Source organism: Astatotilapia calliptera, chromosome 3 (genome assembly GCF_964374335.1).
Source record: "Astatotilapia calliptera chromosome 3, fAstCal68.1, whole genome shotgun sequence".
NCBI lineage: Eukaryota > Metazoa > Chordata > Actinopteri > Cichliformes > Cichlidae > Astatotilapia > Astatotilapia calliptera.
In genome coordinates this window covers 69,259,094-69,274,975 of record NC_137424.1, presented here as the reverse complement: position 1 = coordinate 69,274,975, position 15,882 = coordinate 69,259,094, and the positions used below count along the sequence as shown (strand labels likewise).

Here is a 15,882-nt window from a genome sequence, read left to right as displayed (position 1 = left end):
ATATTTTAATAGTGTTTGTGTCGCACACTGTGACTGGATCGCTGATGACTCATCAAGGTCACACCTCTGTAGGTGGCTATGGTAACACTAAGACAACACTGCCACCTAGAGGTCAAACTAAAACATTTGTTTCTTCTTCAGCAAAGTTTGTAAGATTTAAAAGAAGATTAAAAATGTAACGTTTGTTTTGAAAGATGAACAATGTTACAGAGGAAAAAAGTAGGAAAAAACAGCAGCAGATGGTGATAAACTGGACTCACTCAGACTGACACAAGGTCAAAATCATAAACAGAACATTATAGTTTCTACTTTATGGCCACTTTATTAGGTACAAAATGTTTGTTACATGTGTTACGCCTCTTTTGTCACCTGAAACGTTGCAGGCTGTGATGTAATTTAAGTCCGTGGAAAAATGTGCATGAAGAGCAGCAGAGGCATGCCTGCGTGGGTTTCCTCTTATAATCCGAAGATGTAAAATGTAAATTTTTAGCTGGCCAAGGGGATCTCCAGGCCCCAAGGTTTTAGATGTGTTATGGTAAATGGTAAATGGCCTGTATTTATATAGCGCTTTACTAGTCCCTAAGGACCCCAAAGCACTTTACACAACCAGTCATCCACCCATTCATACACACATTCACACACTGGTGATGGCAAGCTACATTGCGTTCTTGATCCAGCAAAGCTAATTCAAATGGCTGAATTACCTCCTCAACGGCTGTATCCCAATTCAGGGTCTGCAGCCTTAAAGGCCGCATTTTAAGGCCGATTACGGCACAGTGACGTAATGAAGGTTGTCCCAATTTGAAGGCTGCTCAAAATGCGGCCCTCAAATGCGTCCTTAATTTCCCTGAATTTTAAGGATGGGTCGGTGTAGCCTTCATGGCCCAACAGATCCCAGACTTCATAGCGTGGTGGTGGGTGTGGATAATTTTGCGGAAAAAAAAAACGGTGGAAGCGGAGCGGCCAAAGAGTAAACTTTCAAAAGTAAGTACTGAATATTATGTCACTTATTTATGTGCGAATGTTTAATAATGAAGAACATTAAAACATTACTGTTGGCCACATGTCGGCAAAGTTATGTGACATTAGTGATGTTTGTACTTTAAGTGTCAGCTTGGTTTTAAAGCCTTTACTTCAAAATATACGCTGTTCAATAGCTGACCTTAATCTTACAGAGATTGTGATGATTTTGTGGATAATTAAAGTCAGTCATATATCCACAAACACAACAAGCTGAAAGTCAGTGATGCTGCTCGGTTTGCAGTCCTGAATATCACGGCACAAGCAGGATTCACTGCACTGTTAATGTTAGCTATGTTATATTGCTGCCTCTGTTCGGTGGTGTCGAGCCAAACGGACTTTAACGTGTGTTTGAACGAGCTGACGGTTCACTCGTTAAGCTGAAAGAAAGATGCTTTAATCACAGCAGTCACACATGTGTCCACTGTACCATCTGGGAACTCTTCTTGTTCAGCACTCGTAATAACACAAACACTAAATCCTCCTGTTTGTAGCAGTGTGTACACCTGAGACTGTCACCTGTCTGTCTGTCCTGCACTCTATCTCTGTTTCTTTCTCTCTGATTGTGGAATAAAAGTATGAACATGTATTTATAAGTTACACTTGTGTTTGAATCCTGCAGCTTATCACACATTTGATTTCCATGTGTGACGACTGCAAGTGTCCAGAGTGAGGACAGACTGAGGGACCCACTGCATTACATCATCTGTGAGGCTTTGCATCTGTGATGATCCACCAGGACAAACTCAGCAGTGTGTGAGGAAGAGGAGGAAGAGCCAGCAGCAGCTGACAGATGGAGAGAATAGACAGACTGTTCCCTGTTTGTGAAGTTTAACATAACTAATTGTCTGTCCTGAATCAGTCTTATTAGGTAATGTTCAAATAGTTTTATCATTCCAGCGTTTTTAGTGTGGGAGAAAGTACTCGGGGCCTTCAAGTTACACACTATGAAAGGCAGCAACAAGTTTAATGTTCAGAAACCTAAAGTATGTATCAGCAGCAGAATGGACCTAAAAATAAATGTTTGTTTCAGTTCTATGAAGCTTTGAGTATTTTGGATCAGTAGCTGCTGTGTGTGTTGCATCATATTGCTGTAATTGTTTATATGCTTTATATATTCTGAGCTAAGTTGATCTATAGTGTTACATCATATTCTATAATGATGTTATGTGTTTGTATACTTTCTGCCCAGTTTGACCCATTTAGCAGAAGCCAGCCTGTTTAAGGCTCTGATATCTATTCTGTATGACTTAAAGCAGTTATGACATGGTATGATTTTCTCACCCAATAAAGGAATATTTCATATATCAGTCTACTCTTCATTTTATCAGAAACAGTTTTCACAGCTCGTACATTTGCTTTTTACACATATGTAAGCACTGAGCCAAATTTACTAATGCCAACATATTAAATGAACAATATTTGTCTCTTATGTATAACACATCTATATATACACTGTCACAGATACTTGTCTTTAAGTGAAGATTTAAGGTGATAGGACATATAAATAACTGCAACTTGAATGTTTATTGAAGCTAAGTATTTGACACAGAGTTCACTCACATGTGCTGTACCAGTGTACCTGCACATGTGATGTCACAATAAAAGTGATTTGATTTGAGAGTTCAAGTTCACTGCTGTAATAACTAGTAATGATTAATATAATAACTATAATATTGGCCATATTATATTTACGCTGACTTTAGTCTCATGAACAACATTAGCTAATTGTTATTTACTAACTCATCTTGAATAACTGTTCAGTACAGAAATGAAGCTCAACAATCATGTTTCACAGTCCTGTGGTCTCAGCCTCAGATACTTATTAAATCACACAAAGCTCAGGTAGAAACAAACAAACAAACTAACAAAATATGTTATCCTTCATTTCTCTCAAATAAAGCTGTATGACACATTTCCAGCGGTTAGTATCATGGTTGCTAAGCAACCTGGGCAGCGCGACAGAGGCTAGACCGTCCCATTTCACAAGCCTACAAGCCTCGCACTTCCGGCCTTAACGGTCTTTGAGTACGCGGCCCTTGTGGACCATTAAGGCTGCATACTTTAAGGCTGCAGAACCTGAATTGTGATACAGCCGACATGTCTTGAAGTTCTCCAAAGGTCTGGTAATGAACTAATAATTGGATTCAGGTGTGTTGACCCAGGGAGAGATCTAAAACCTGAAGTACACTGGCCCAAGAGGCCTGGAGTTCCCCAACCCTGGTCTAGTTGTTTGTCTCTCTGAGTCAGCCCTGTGAAGGTCCAGGATGAGTTTGAAAAAACTCTCAGGACAGACACTTCAGTTTAACCCACAACTAATTCTATGGTTGTGAAGGAAGGTAACAACATATATATTAATTGATGTGATATATATATATATATATATATATATATATTTTTTTTTTTTTTTTTTTTTTTTTTTTTTTGATGTGAATCATGAACCTGGAACCATGAACCATGAACATATATTTATGATGTGAATCAATGAACCCTTTAAAGACCAGATTTGTAAAGTGGTAAATGTGCAAATGAAATTTTACACACAACTACAAAACCAGCATCACAACTCGGTCCAGTGAGCCGAGGCTGAAGGAAAATCAACAAAATCCTGAGAATGGAGATGCAGATGGAGCTGCATTATTACAAACTATTCCACCATATGAACGTGAGATCTGTGTGGAACAGCTGGCCAGTAAAACTTGTCAAAAATTATTTTTCACCATCAGATCCTGAGTCGTCTATGTGCTAATGAAGATGATATTATTATGTTCTGTGAAGGCCGTTCGAGGCAACAGGTAGGCCTACAGGACAAAGTCAACGTTACGATTCACACTAGAGTTTTAGCTACTGATGATTTTATTTATCATTAATTCTATTCACCTTCAGCTTTAGCTTTCAGGCCCATCCACCAAGCTGCTGCTGACTTCCCCTATATGCACTGAGCATTTATTTTCCACTCCCCATTTTCACTTTTTCATTCTGCAGATGTTTACATATCTCAACTATGCTAGATAGTCTCTATTTTCTCTTCCACTGTTTGTGTTTGTTTCTTTACACCACCTCAAATATTCGTGCAAGATTGCTTCTCCTCCCCGAGTCTGGTTCCGCCATATTTTATGAAGGGAGTTTGTCCTCCCCATTGCTTGCAGGTGCTTGTATATAAATAAACTTTCAATGTGGGATTTTTTTTTATTCATGGTCACAACAACAATAACCAGTCACATCAAGAAAGTTTAGTTTGGACTTCATGACTTTTGTTCTGCACAACAGCAAAGCTGTGTTCCAGTATTTACATAATCAAGAATTTATATTTCCATTTCATGGATCAGGAAGATGTGCAAAAGTTGTGATATCTCAGTTGCTTTCTCTTTCTCCTCTCTTGCTTAGCAGAAGTGCTTTAAATCACAAGATTTACTCACGCCCTCCTTCCCTCTCATGTTCTCAGGGCTGTTCGCAAAATACTTCTCTGTTTGGTTCAGACTGCAGACAGTTTTCTCTCCAGAGATAAATTCTCTTAAAGTCAGGTTTTTGGGTCTGATTTTCCAGGTGACTGAAGAAGATTTTCAGCTCAGGCTACAAATCTGCAATCTGCTCTGTTAGTATTTAGTAAAACATAACTGCAAAAATTCCTTGTGTGAATAAGAAGGGAAATTAAATGCATTTGACTCTAAATCACAGTTTAGGCCTGTCACTGTCAGACAGCAGAGAAATACTGAGTCGCTGTTGTAAACACGCAGTTCTTTGAATCTTTGGGCTGAAGGAGGGACAATACTCGGTGTATAAATGCTCAATCAACAATCATTTATTTCCATACAATTCAACAATAAGAGCATTACAACGTCCGGACGGGAGAGATGCTACCAGAGGGTCAGGCACATGTCTCAAAATGGTGACGGGTTGCTCAGCTTTTTATAGTCTCTAGTGGCCCCCAGCTAGTCGTAAAAGCCAAAACATCACATTTTTTCTCTGTTACAGCGCCTAAGTTATGACCTCGGCAGTTGTTTCTCTGCTTTCTGTAAGGTGGGGGTGTGGAATGTGGTCTGTCTATCTCCCCTGTCTTAGACACAGAGTCTCCTGCTTACAACCTTCTCTTCATGATTCAACAATTAAGCATGTCAAGAAAACAGTGTAACACATTCCCAGCAGATCAAGGATACAGAGTGATGCACATTTATCTAATGAACTAATATGTGAATATGTTCTGTTAACTCAAAAGTATAATGAGAACTAAACTACATACAGCTCACACACTCTATTTTAAAGGGTATAATATGATCTACAACAATATCCTAATTCAACTATTTTGATTACATCTATAAGGTAACATATAATAACAGAATAATATCACAATACCCTCTTTTGATCTCTCATTAAAGAGATCACTAATAACATGCACTTCAGCGTTGCAAGGTCCAGGTTTTCTTGATCCTGAGGCCCTCTGTCCCCCTTTAACGGGTGGACCATATGTGGGATGACCTCTGTGTTCACGCAGTTCAGATGCAAGAAAAGTTAGATTTACAACCATAACAGCAGTTACAGATGACACTCCCATCATTCCCAATTTTCCCACAGCTTTATTTTGGTGCTCCAGTTTTCCACTCCCATTTTAATGCCCCCTTATACCTTTCAAATGTACTTAGACTAGAACCTCTGTCTAAGGAGCTTTTAACCTTTATTTTTATTGCTGCAGCTACCAGTGTCTTCCAGTTGGGTGATTCTCAGCTTCTTTCTTCGTCCTCCGGGGTTAGACCACCCTTTAGTCATTGCACAGTTCTGGGGATTATTGCGATTTCAAACAAGGATCTGTGTGTTTTGGGGTCACCGCCGTGTCCCCCTTTTAGCCAAGAGCCTCTCGAACCTCGTTGGTCTGGTGTTCCTGGTTTTCGCCAACCCCTTCATGGTTATTGCTGTGTTTGTGGGATCCATCTTCTCCAGGAGCCCAAACGTCATGACACTTGACCCCAGTTGCTGTCTCGGCTGTCCCTACATCTGTCTCTGCTGTGAAGGGTCCTCACATCTCCATGTCCCCGTCTGGTGTCTGTTCCTTTCTCTGCAAGAGACAGAAAGCCAAAACACCTCTCTCCCTAGCCTTGATAATCTAATATTGTTATCCATTGTTGTTCTAATGATTCAAATTTGGTTTAAAATATTATGTTCAGGACCTATTCTAATCATAATCTATGTGTGTGTAAGCATGTTTGCATTTCGCCCTCCGCACTCAAGGCATTTCTTACACTTTATCAGTCCGGACAGTCACGCCGAACGAAGCTTCTGACCTTCAAAAGGCCGAGTGCCAACTCGTTATAAGCACATTTGCAAGGTGTGTCTGAAAATTATTGAAACCCCTCTTTTTAACAAAAGACAAAAAATTAACAAATCTTCTAAACGCTATTCAGTTCATTTCAATGAGTAATGATTAAACATGAAAGTGATAGTTTATGCTTTTTCACTGATTCTCTAAAAGGTCCGTCTTCTCGGACCGCTATTAGCTTAAGCTTTACCATTCCTAAATTATTAAAGACACAAATGAAGTTATAAAATGTTCAAATAATCCTGGTTTGATGTTAAAGCTCAACCTTCCCCCCCTTTTTTGACACATTCCAATGTGTCAAATCAACGGAGCTAGAACATTCAAAAAAGTTAGGCAGCTACAAAGTTTCCCAGACTCTTAAGGTGATCCGCGTGTAACGTTCTGACTCAGGTATTTAATATTTTAATAAATCTCGTTTAATTAACTGCCACTATTTAAACTAAACTTAAAGACATAATTTAAGAAAAGATCACAAAGAATAACATGATATCAGTGTTTTGTAAGCGCGTGCGGCCTTCTATGCTCGAAGCCTTTTCCCTCAATAGATCAGTCAGACATTCGCGCTGACTGTAGCTTTTAACCCTTATTAACTTGAGCACAACTCTACAATGAGCAACAAGTTGCAATATGTATAAAAACGATCATGGTTACACCTGCAATGAAAACCATCACTGGCGTCTGACAGGGTGGTGCTGCATACTCTTCCTTTAATGTCACTATTTTCACCCTGTTAATTAGAGTGTTTAAACCTGAAGTCGACTACGTCCACAACAAGTCAATACAGCTGTAAATGTGGCCAATTATCAATCTATTACCAATCAATAACAACAGATAACTTCTATTTTATGCATACTTTTAATCAACCACTCACCCAGAGGATCTCCAATCCCAGCAAGTTCCTTCTCCTCCTTTAATGAGTCTGTCCTCCTTCCATGCCCTGGTAACCGGTCCATCCAGAGCCATATGATCTCAAATATACATACGACAAGCCAAACCACACCTTGGTCACACCAACCCCTTTCCACCCCCAAGATGTCCAATGCCATCCTAGTATGGACTGTCAAATGTGGCTTTAACGCTGACTGTTCTGACAATCCATTTTATAACGTTCCTGGTCAGATTTGCCAATCTCTGCACCAGAGTTTTAAACGTTTCGCCATTTTCATTAGGTTTTATCTTTTATTTAGTTTCGACTCCAGATTTTCAATTTTTTGCCAGTTGTAATTAGTTTTTACCAATTCTTTGCTAGTTTAGTCTAGTTTTTATTTTCTGAAAATCCTTAGTTTCAATTTAGTTCTATTTGTGTTTTGCAAAAGTTAAGTGTAACAAAATCTCCGTTCCATCATATCAGTCATGCTCTTCTAATTATCCTTGGGTGTTGAGACTAATAACTATTAACTCTTGCCGCACCGAGTGTTCCTAATTTTGGTTAAAGTTAATTGATAACCTTTTGAAGGCGATTGTTTCACACCTTTATTTAGATGTCCCAGTCCTGTTATCTCGGGATACATCACGCTGCCTTATCTGGGGTTAGCTATTTTCTTGGGATGCGAGTTAAGTGGGTGAGCTCTTCAACGAGGGGGAGCGTGCTCCCCCTGATGAGGTCTTCTAGGTAAGCTAGGTTAACCTTCTTGTGTGAGCTTTTCAAGTGCACTTTAAGGTTAGTGGGACTTTTAGTTTTATAAATGTCCCTCATGTCCCCCTGATGACCCAGTATTTCATTTTTTGCACACTGTAGTACACATTTTAGTTTTTGCTTGTAGCTCGCATACTCTACTTGCCACTCCTCTAAGTCCTGATGTTTCTTAGAGAGGGCAACAGTACCTTTAAAATTATATCACACGTGTGGGGGTGTGGCCTTGCCAATTGTTTTGCCCACCTTTTCAAAATGGCTGGCGTGCCCACAAGCATATTTCATGGAAAAAGAAAGGTAAGCTTGATATTTACATTTAAAATGTTTTGTTAAACTCAGATTTTTATTTTATTCTTTTTTTTTTTTGCAAGTACCCCTCCTCGGTGGCGAGAAACTGTTGGTGTGGTCAAGTGGGTGCTCTAGAAACAAACGCTCAGGACAGAACAGTTATCAGTCATGTACTTCCTACAAATTTTGCATATGTTTTATTTCATATTGATCCTCTGAGTGTAATGGTACATTTTAATTTGAATTTATCCAAACTAAACACAATATTTTCTTTTTTTACTTTGCTCTTGTTCTTTTGCAGTGCCACATCCTATCAAATGTCCCTGTCGATTATATTCTACATTTAATAACTTACTATTTCAAGTGAGAACCTAAATCATGTGGACCAATGTTTATTATTGCATATCTCTATTCTGAATGTGGCCAGTCATTCATAGGTATTGTTCAATTTTGGCGATTTTCCTCTATAAAATTTAATTGACTTTTTACAGTGGCCTGCTATGGTTAATAATGACATGTTCCAGTCATGAGTGGTATCAAAAGTCTTCTCCACTGTAGCATTTGGCATTCCCAATAATATAACATGATACCTTAATCAAAACACAGCTAATATAGCACAGTTTTCTTAATGCAAACATCAGTAACTCAAAATCAGCAACCACAGTGTTAAGTCTGCAGTTCATACTTATGTGAAGCTAGAGTCTCCTCCTCCAGTCTCTCTTATCCTCCTGCTCCTGAAAAAACAAAACAAAACAAAGCGAAGCATCCACCCTTCTCTTGTCGGCTGGGTGAATTGTTTATGAATTGTTTATTGGCATTTACTAATCCTAAAGTTGGTGCAGTCATTGTCTCAGTATCAAGTCAGTCAAAACTTTTAGTCGTCAGTCCATCACAGTCCATTCACATGCATACCTCCATACACATTCATACCAGATGTTGCTGATAATGGAGTCTCACGCGCAACCTATTCAAGCCTCCATCACCAGCAAGATGACGTCATCATTTTAAAGGAAAACAATTCCTTGTTGTTTTTTTGGGCCGGATTGACTCGGTGCAATCCTTTTAGACTCAGAACTTCTCAGTGTTCCCTATAAGTGAATTTCTCCCAAGCCAATTACAATCATGGAGAAGCACACTTTGCAACTGTTTTTGTAAGAATATTTCATAGCGCTTTAAATTTCAATCTTTCAGGCCTTGTTTAAAGAGCTGATTGTTAAATCATGAACTCACAAAATATCAACATATCACCACCGGTGGATCACACCTCTCAGATGTTTTTTCTCCAGTGCACTGTAACAAAAACGAAAACAGACGTAACCAACAAAACACTAATAACAATAACATAAACTAGGGCCCGTTGCAGACATGTCCAAGCATAAAACTATCCCTCTCTCGCTTACGAGAAAGAACACAAGCCAAAGCTCACTGATAAAATCAAGCTAGCGCTAAACAAAACCAAACAATCAACCAGAAATTCACAGGAACGTTTTTGCTTCCTGCCGGGACAATATTGTGTGGGAATGAGAACCTCAGGTGCCGTAACACCTTTTGTTCCTCCTTGAATTAAAACTCAATCACAGAAAATGCCGTACTCCGACCTAAAACTTACACTATTAATTCATCATTTTCACTCTGTGCCACTGTTCCTCATCAGGGCTGTGTGAAGCACAGCAAAGAATTCAGTCAAGGCCTTGAGCCATAAACAGACATCACGCACAGACATTGTTTTCATAACCAAACCGTTTTAGAGCTTATTCCTAAAATCTACATAAATGCCTTCTAGGTGACATATAACACATTCTAAGTAATCAATGGTAATCAATGGAAATCAATGGCTCCTCATAAAAATTATGCATTGGGATGTTTGTGTGCAGTATTTTGCATATCAGCATAAGCAAAGCATTCTTCATTGCATCAGCGTGTATGTGTGTGTGCGTGTGGATCACTCTTTATTGCACAAGCGTGTGCATGTGTATGTGTGTGCATCACTTCTCAGTGAATCAACATTCCCGTGTGTGTGTGTGTGTGTGTGTGTGTGTGTGTGTGTGTGTGTGTGTGTGTTTGTGTTCATCACTTTCCTGTTCTGGTGTTCTGGGTAAACCACGGCCTGAAGCGTGCCCTGGGGTCCTGCCCCCCCCTCCTTTTTCAGTTTGTTTGCGACCATTGCTGCTGCTGCTCAAAATTCAGTCCGTCCTGGTTCTGACCCCAATTGGGGCAGTCCTTTCTCCAGTGTCGATGTTCACCGCAGGTGAAACCTGCATCTTCTTCTGTGTTTTTGTCCATTCTGAGGTGCCTTCTGTCCTCAGTTACTCCTCTTGTCTCGGTCACGCCCTTTTTCGCCACCCGATCATCCGTGTTGGTCCATCACTGTCCTGCACAGTGTGAATGCAAAGTTATCAAGGTCAGCATTCTTTCGCTCGGCCTTACTTTTCATTCGGGCTTGGCGGGCGTCTCGTCACAGCTCTGTCAGCTGACGCAGTCTGGGAATTTTCCCCCGTGTAGTGAAACGGGCCTTAGGTTTAGTGCTCTCCGTCTCGGCTGCATGAGATCACATTCCTGCAGGTCTGTTGACATTCTCAGGTCGTTGTTGTGGGTCCAGCTGTTGCAGCATTTGGTCAGTGTCACGTATGGGGGAGAGCAGGAGTCCAGTCAGCCTCGGCTTTCAGGGCCGGCAAAGCAGCCTGTAATTAAATATGTATAGAAAAAACAAAAACAAAACAAAACAAAAACAAACAAAAAACAAAAACAAACGAACAGGAAAATGTTGTTGTGTTGGCTGTGTTATTCAGAGGGGAGGCACACCGGGACCAGGCCCTGTGTCAGCCTTCTCTCCCCCTTTTTTTTTTGTTTTTTCTCTCCCGATATAATCAACTCCTAACCCACCAAGTTGACAGGACAACACAAGTACATATTAAAATTCTTAAGATCATGTTTAAAAACCCAAAAAGGAACTTTCTTTCATTCAGTAATCACTTTTATTAATCAATCAACAGAAAACATGTCACAATTTGAATCTTTTAACCACTAAATTTGTTGTGTCTTGCCTGGTTGGTTAGACCAGTGTTCCTTTTTTTTTTTTTGTTAAATTGTTGTCCTGCAACCCAGAGGGTTTCTTTGTCAGTAATGTATAAACTTCATCATTTAAGTATGTTAATTTTTCTTTAACCTTGCTGGAAAATCTTCACGTGTTCATGAGTGTAAGCTGTTCCTTCATTGCGTGTATGTGCATTTGTATAAAAGCAGGTTAATTTTATCTTTTCTCAAACTAGGCGTTACCTTAAAAGGAGCCTTTCTCCCAGATTTATCTGCTTGTGTGTGTTTTTGTTTCACCTTTTTGTTGTGATGCTCCGGACGCCTTCCCAACCTCCACAAGTCCGTTGGCCCCAATTTTATGTGTTAAAACTTCTCTTAATTTCTCCTCTAATTCTCTCCTCGCTGCTGTCTTTTTCACAGCTGCTGATTCGCGCTGGGTGTGGTTCCCATTACCTATAATTTTGCTTCGGCCGCTGTGCTTGTGGGGGCAGTTGGTCCAGGTCCGCAGCTTCCTGTATGAACACACTAAGAGATTTATTTAATTTCATTTTCATCACTGTTAAACAGATAAGCAGGCAACACGCCTACCTTGACAGCGTAAACTGTACGCCAGTCTCCCAACACATTCCTCTCTCTACTCCTCCATAATTCTCCACTGCACACCTCTTACTATCTCTCCTTTTTATTTTTATTACACCACAGAGTAATACACCCAATTATGCCCGTCTATCTCTATGTGGCTCCAAATTCCCTCTTTATTTTAATTTCACACTCGTCAGGGGACAGGCACACAACAATTTCAACCACTGAAACGAGGAATTCAACCTTTTTATATTTCTTCACTAATCTAGACTCAACGTTTGTTCGCAAAAATGTGTCTTGTTCTAGTCCGGAATAAATGTGAACCCGTGATTACACGGCCGTTCCAGTGTTATATCCGTAGCTATGCGGGGGCCCTCACCTCCCCAAGTCACCACCTCGGCACCCGGACGCCGCCGGTCCTGGCCAAGCGTCCCTGGACAGGAGGGTCGCCACTCCTAGGGCAAAGGTCCACAGGTACACTAGGCATCAACGTTTGATCCTAAAATGTGTCTTTGCTCTAATGTCCTCCTAATCAAACACATTAACCGTCACTGTCACTGTGTTCACGCTTCACTCTCCACACAAAACACACTCAGAGCGCGCCTCAGTCACACTCTCCCTCAGTGCGCGCTTCACCCACAAGACAGCACCCAGAGCGCGCCTCGCAGCTTCACACACACTCTCTCACCCAGAGCGCGCTTTGACACTCACACACAACACTTTTCCTCAGCGGGAATTTTACACAGAAACCTCTGAGCTCAACTATTAGATCTTCTTAAAGCACACTGCACCATAGACCAAAATACCCTTTTCTCTGCGATTATGACCGCCACCACGGGGCAAAGTCGCATCATAAAAGTGATGCTTGCATCCCCGAAGTTATACCTGACATCATAAACCAGGTGTTGCTCTGTACTTAATTTTTACTTTGTATTATGGCCGCAGCCCTTTATACTCGACTGACGCCACAAACCACCGTCAAAACCTCTCTCAAATGTACTAAAATTAGCACCAACCACTACTGCACTTCACGGCCGCACCACCGGAACACGCCGTATCATAAACCAAACCTACGGACGTGTTTCGCTCTCGCGTTGCCAGCGTCCAACTGCACCGTGAAGCCAGCATCTGCTTTTCCTTAAATCAACTTCTATTTCATAGCCGGCAAAAGCCAGGACGTCACTGACACCATAAACAAAATAAACAAACCTCGACTTCAATGTACTGAACTTATGGCCGCGTCTTCAGAAGAAATTCTAACGTATTATTGCTACAGAAGCCAGTATTAGACAAAATTAAATGTGGAAGGTAAAGTGGCTGCAACTAGCTCAACGTAGTATCTTATTAGTTTCTCGGTAGAGGCAGATTACTGCAACTAGCTCAACGTAGTGTCTTATTAGTTTCTCGGTAGAAGCAGTTTATTTAACACACTGGAATTCAGCCTCAACTTATGTTGTTAGTATCTTGCGCCAAAAACCAGACACCGACAAATTTACTGTGAAAATACATGTGACTCAGTGAACAGATTAATTTGGAAAGCCCAATATGCACATTTGGTATTTATAATACAACAGGCTGTGCTTACCTTTCTGTTTTAGGCCGGCCTTCTGTTCACTTTGCCCCACGATCTCACCAAAGGCCAAATCTACACCTCCTCAGCACACCAAAGATCCGGGTCACACGGCACCAAGTTGTTGTAAACACGCAGTTCTTTGAATCTTTGGGCTGAAGGAGGGACAATACTCGGTGTATAAATGCTCAATCAACAATCATTTATTTCCATACAATTCAACAATAAGAGCATTACAACGTCCGGACGGGAGAGATGCTACCAGAGGGTCAGGCACATGTCTCAAAATGGTGACGGGTTGCTCAGCTTTTTATAGTCTCTAGTGGCCCCCAGCTAGTCGTAAAAGCCAAAACATCACATTTTTTCTCTGTTACAGCGCCTAAGTTATGACCTCGGCAGTTGTTTCTCTGCTTTCTGTAAGGTGGGGGTGTGGAATGTGGTCTGTCTATCTCCCCTGTCTTAGACACAGAGTCTCCTGCTTACAACCTTCTCTTCATGATTCAACAATTAAGCATGTCAAGAAAACAGTGTAACACATTCCCAGCAGATCAAGGATACAGAGTGATGCACATTTATCTAATGAACTAATATGTGAATATGTTCTGTTAACTCAAAAGTATAATGAGAACTAAACTACATACAGATCACACACTCTATTTTAAAGGGTATAATATGATCTACAACAATATCCTAATTCAACTATTTTGATTACATCTATAAGGTAACATATAATAACAGAATAATATCACATCGCCATGATGGTTTTGTGGTTGGAAGCTGTGCAGCAGATTGCAGCACTTCCTGCACTCTGGATACAAAACAGAACCAGCTTCCTCGGTCATGTCTCTTCAGTGTTTCCCACAATCCTTTCTCAGAGATGTTTCAGAGTTGAGGCTAAATGACTCTGAAGTCTTCAAGACATCAACAAAATTCATCAGCTATATTTTTTATAATCAGTCTCTTCTTTAAATAGTAAATGATAAATGGCCTGTATTTGTATGGCACATTACTCAGTCCCTAAGGACCCCTTTACACTACATTCAGTCATCCACCCATTCACACACACATTCACACACACATTCACACACTGGTGATGGCAGCTACATTGTATCCACAGCTGCCCTGGGGCGCACTGACAGAGGTGAGGCTGCCGGACACTGGCGCCACCAACTCAAAAACAGAGTTAAAGTAACAGAGTCTCCCTCTTTTGCTGTTTTGTAGTGCTACTCTCAACCCATACTCTTTATAACACATGTCCACTTAGATTAATATCATACAACTGCAGTCAAAGCTTCTTCCTCTACGACAGCAGAATTCCTCCTCCTCTTTCCTCCACCCACAGACAAAGCTGTTGATGAAACCTCTCTGTTCAGTTCAGACTACAGTCATGTCACGAACTCTCCATTTGTCATGGATGGATTCTCTTGAAGTCCTCTTGTTTTTGTTTGGGATTTGTGACGCTACATGTGAGTGAAACTGAGCATCTAATGTGTTTCATATTTGTTTGTGTAAGAGCAGCTTACTTCATCTATGGTATTTCAAATTTTGCATTGCTGAAGTTTTAAAGTTTAGTTGAATATCAGTGTATTTTGAATCAGTTCTTCCAGGGTTGAAAGGGCAGAAAACAATGTAAAAAAATCAACAACTGTTTTAATTATGTAATACTTAAATGTTTAAGTCGCTCTAACTTGTGTCGAGGGATCAGCATGTTGTTAGTGTCACTTTTATTCCACTGACTGTTTCTCCAGCAATGATATTTCTGTGTAAGATATTTTTCTATTGCTAGAATATTGTCTGAACAGACTGGTTGAACTGAACATGAGCAGGAGGAAGTTTCAGACTGATGAAATAAGACATTAAAATACCACAGTCACAAAGCATTGAAAGCTGAACAGCCTGGATGTTGTTACTTATATGATAACTTTAAAGGAACAACAGAAAATGTCTATCACATTTCCTTTCATTGCACATACAATAAATGTGTTGCTACATACTGCTATTCATCCTTTTCAACCAAAATACCATAATTATTATTCATAGTTATTGTGGTGTGACCTCGTAATCTCGTTTGACCTTTGACATGCTTCAACACCAAACAGGCTGAAAACACTTTAAGGCTAGAAGCAGGTTGCGAGGTTAACATCTAGGGATTGATAAGATTTTCACGATTCCGATTCCATTTTCGATTCTGTTTAACGATTCGATTCTTTATCGATTCTTTTTAAAAAAGGAGAACACTAAGGTCGATTAGCTTAGAACTTTGTTTTATATCTTCTCTTTGAACAAGATAGAAATTTAGGAGTAACATGGCCTTACAAACCCAACAGTGAGATCTTAAGAGATCCAGCCTACGGCTCTTCAATGTGGTGTCACAGGGTCCCCAGGAAAAAAAATTGTAAATGTAAAATAATAAAATAAATATTCTTCTGTAGCAATAACAAAGTA

The 15,882-nt window shown here is 40.2% G+C and overlaps 1 long non-coding RNA gene across 1 annotated transcript; it reads right to left on the bottom strand.

Annotated features, from left to right (window-relative positions):
• Positions 1-4,800: 4,800 nt before the first annotated feature.
• LOC145425716 (uncharacterized) lies at positions 4,801-14,200 on the bottom strand. Its single transcript, XR_013906449.1, has 2 exons — positions 12,247-14,200; positions 4,801-9,542 (listed from the first exon to the last, which is right to left on the bottom strand). It is a non-coding gene; the product is annotated as an uncharacterized LOC145425716 (long non-coding RNA).
• Positions 14,201-15,882: the final 1,682 nt, after the last annotated feature.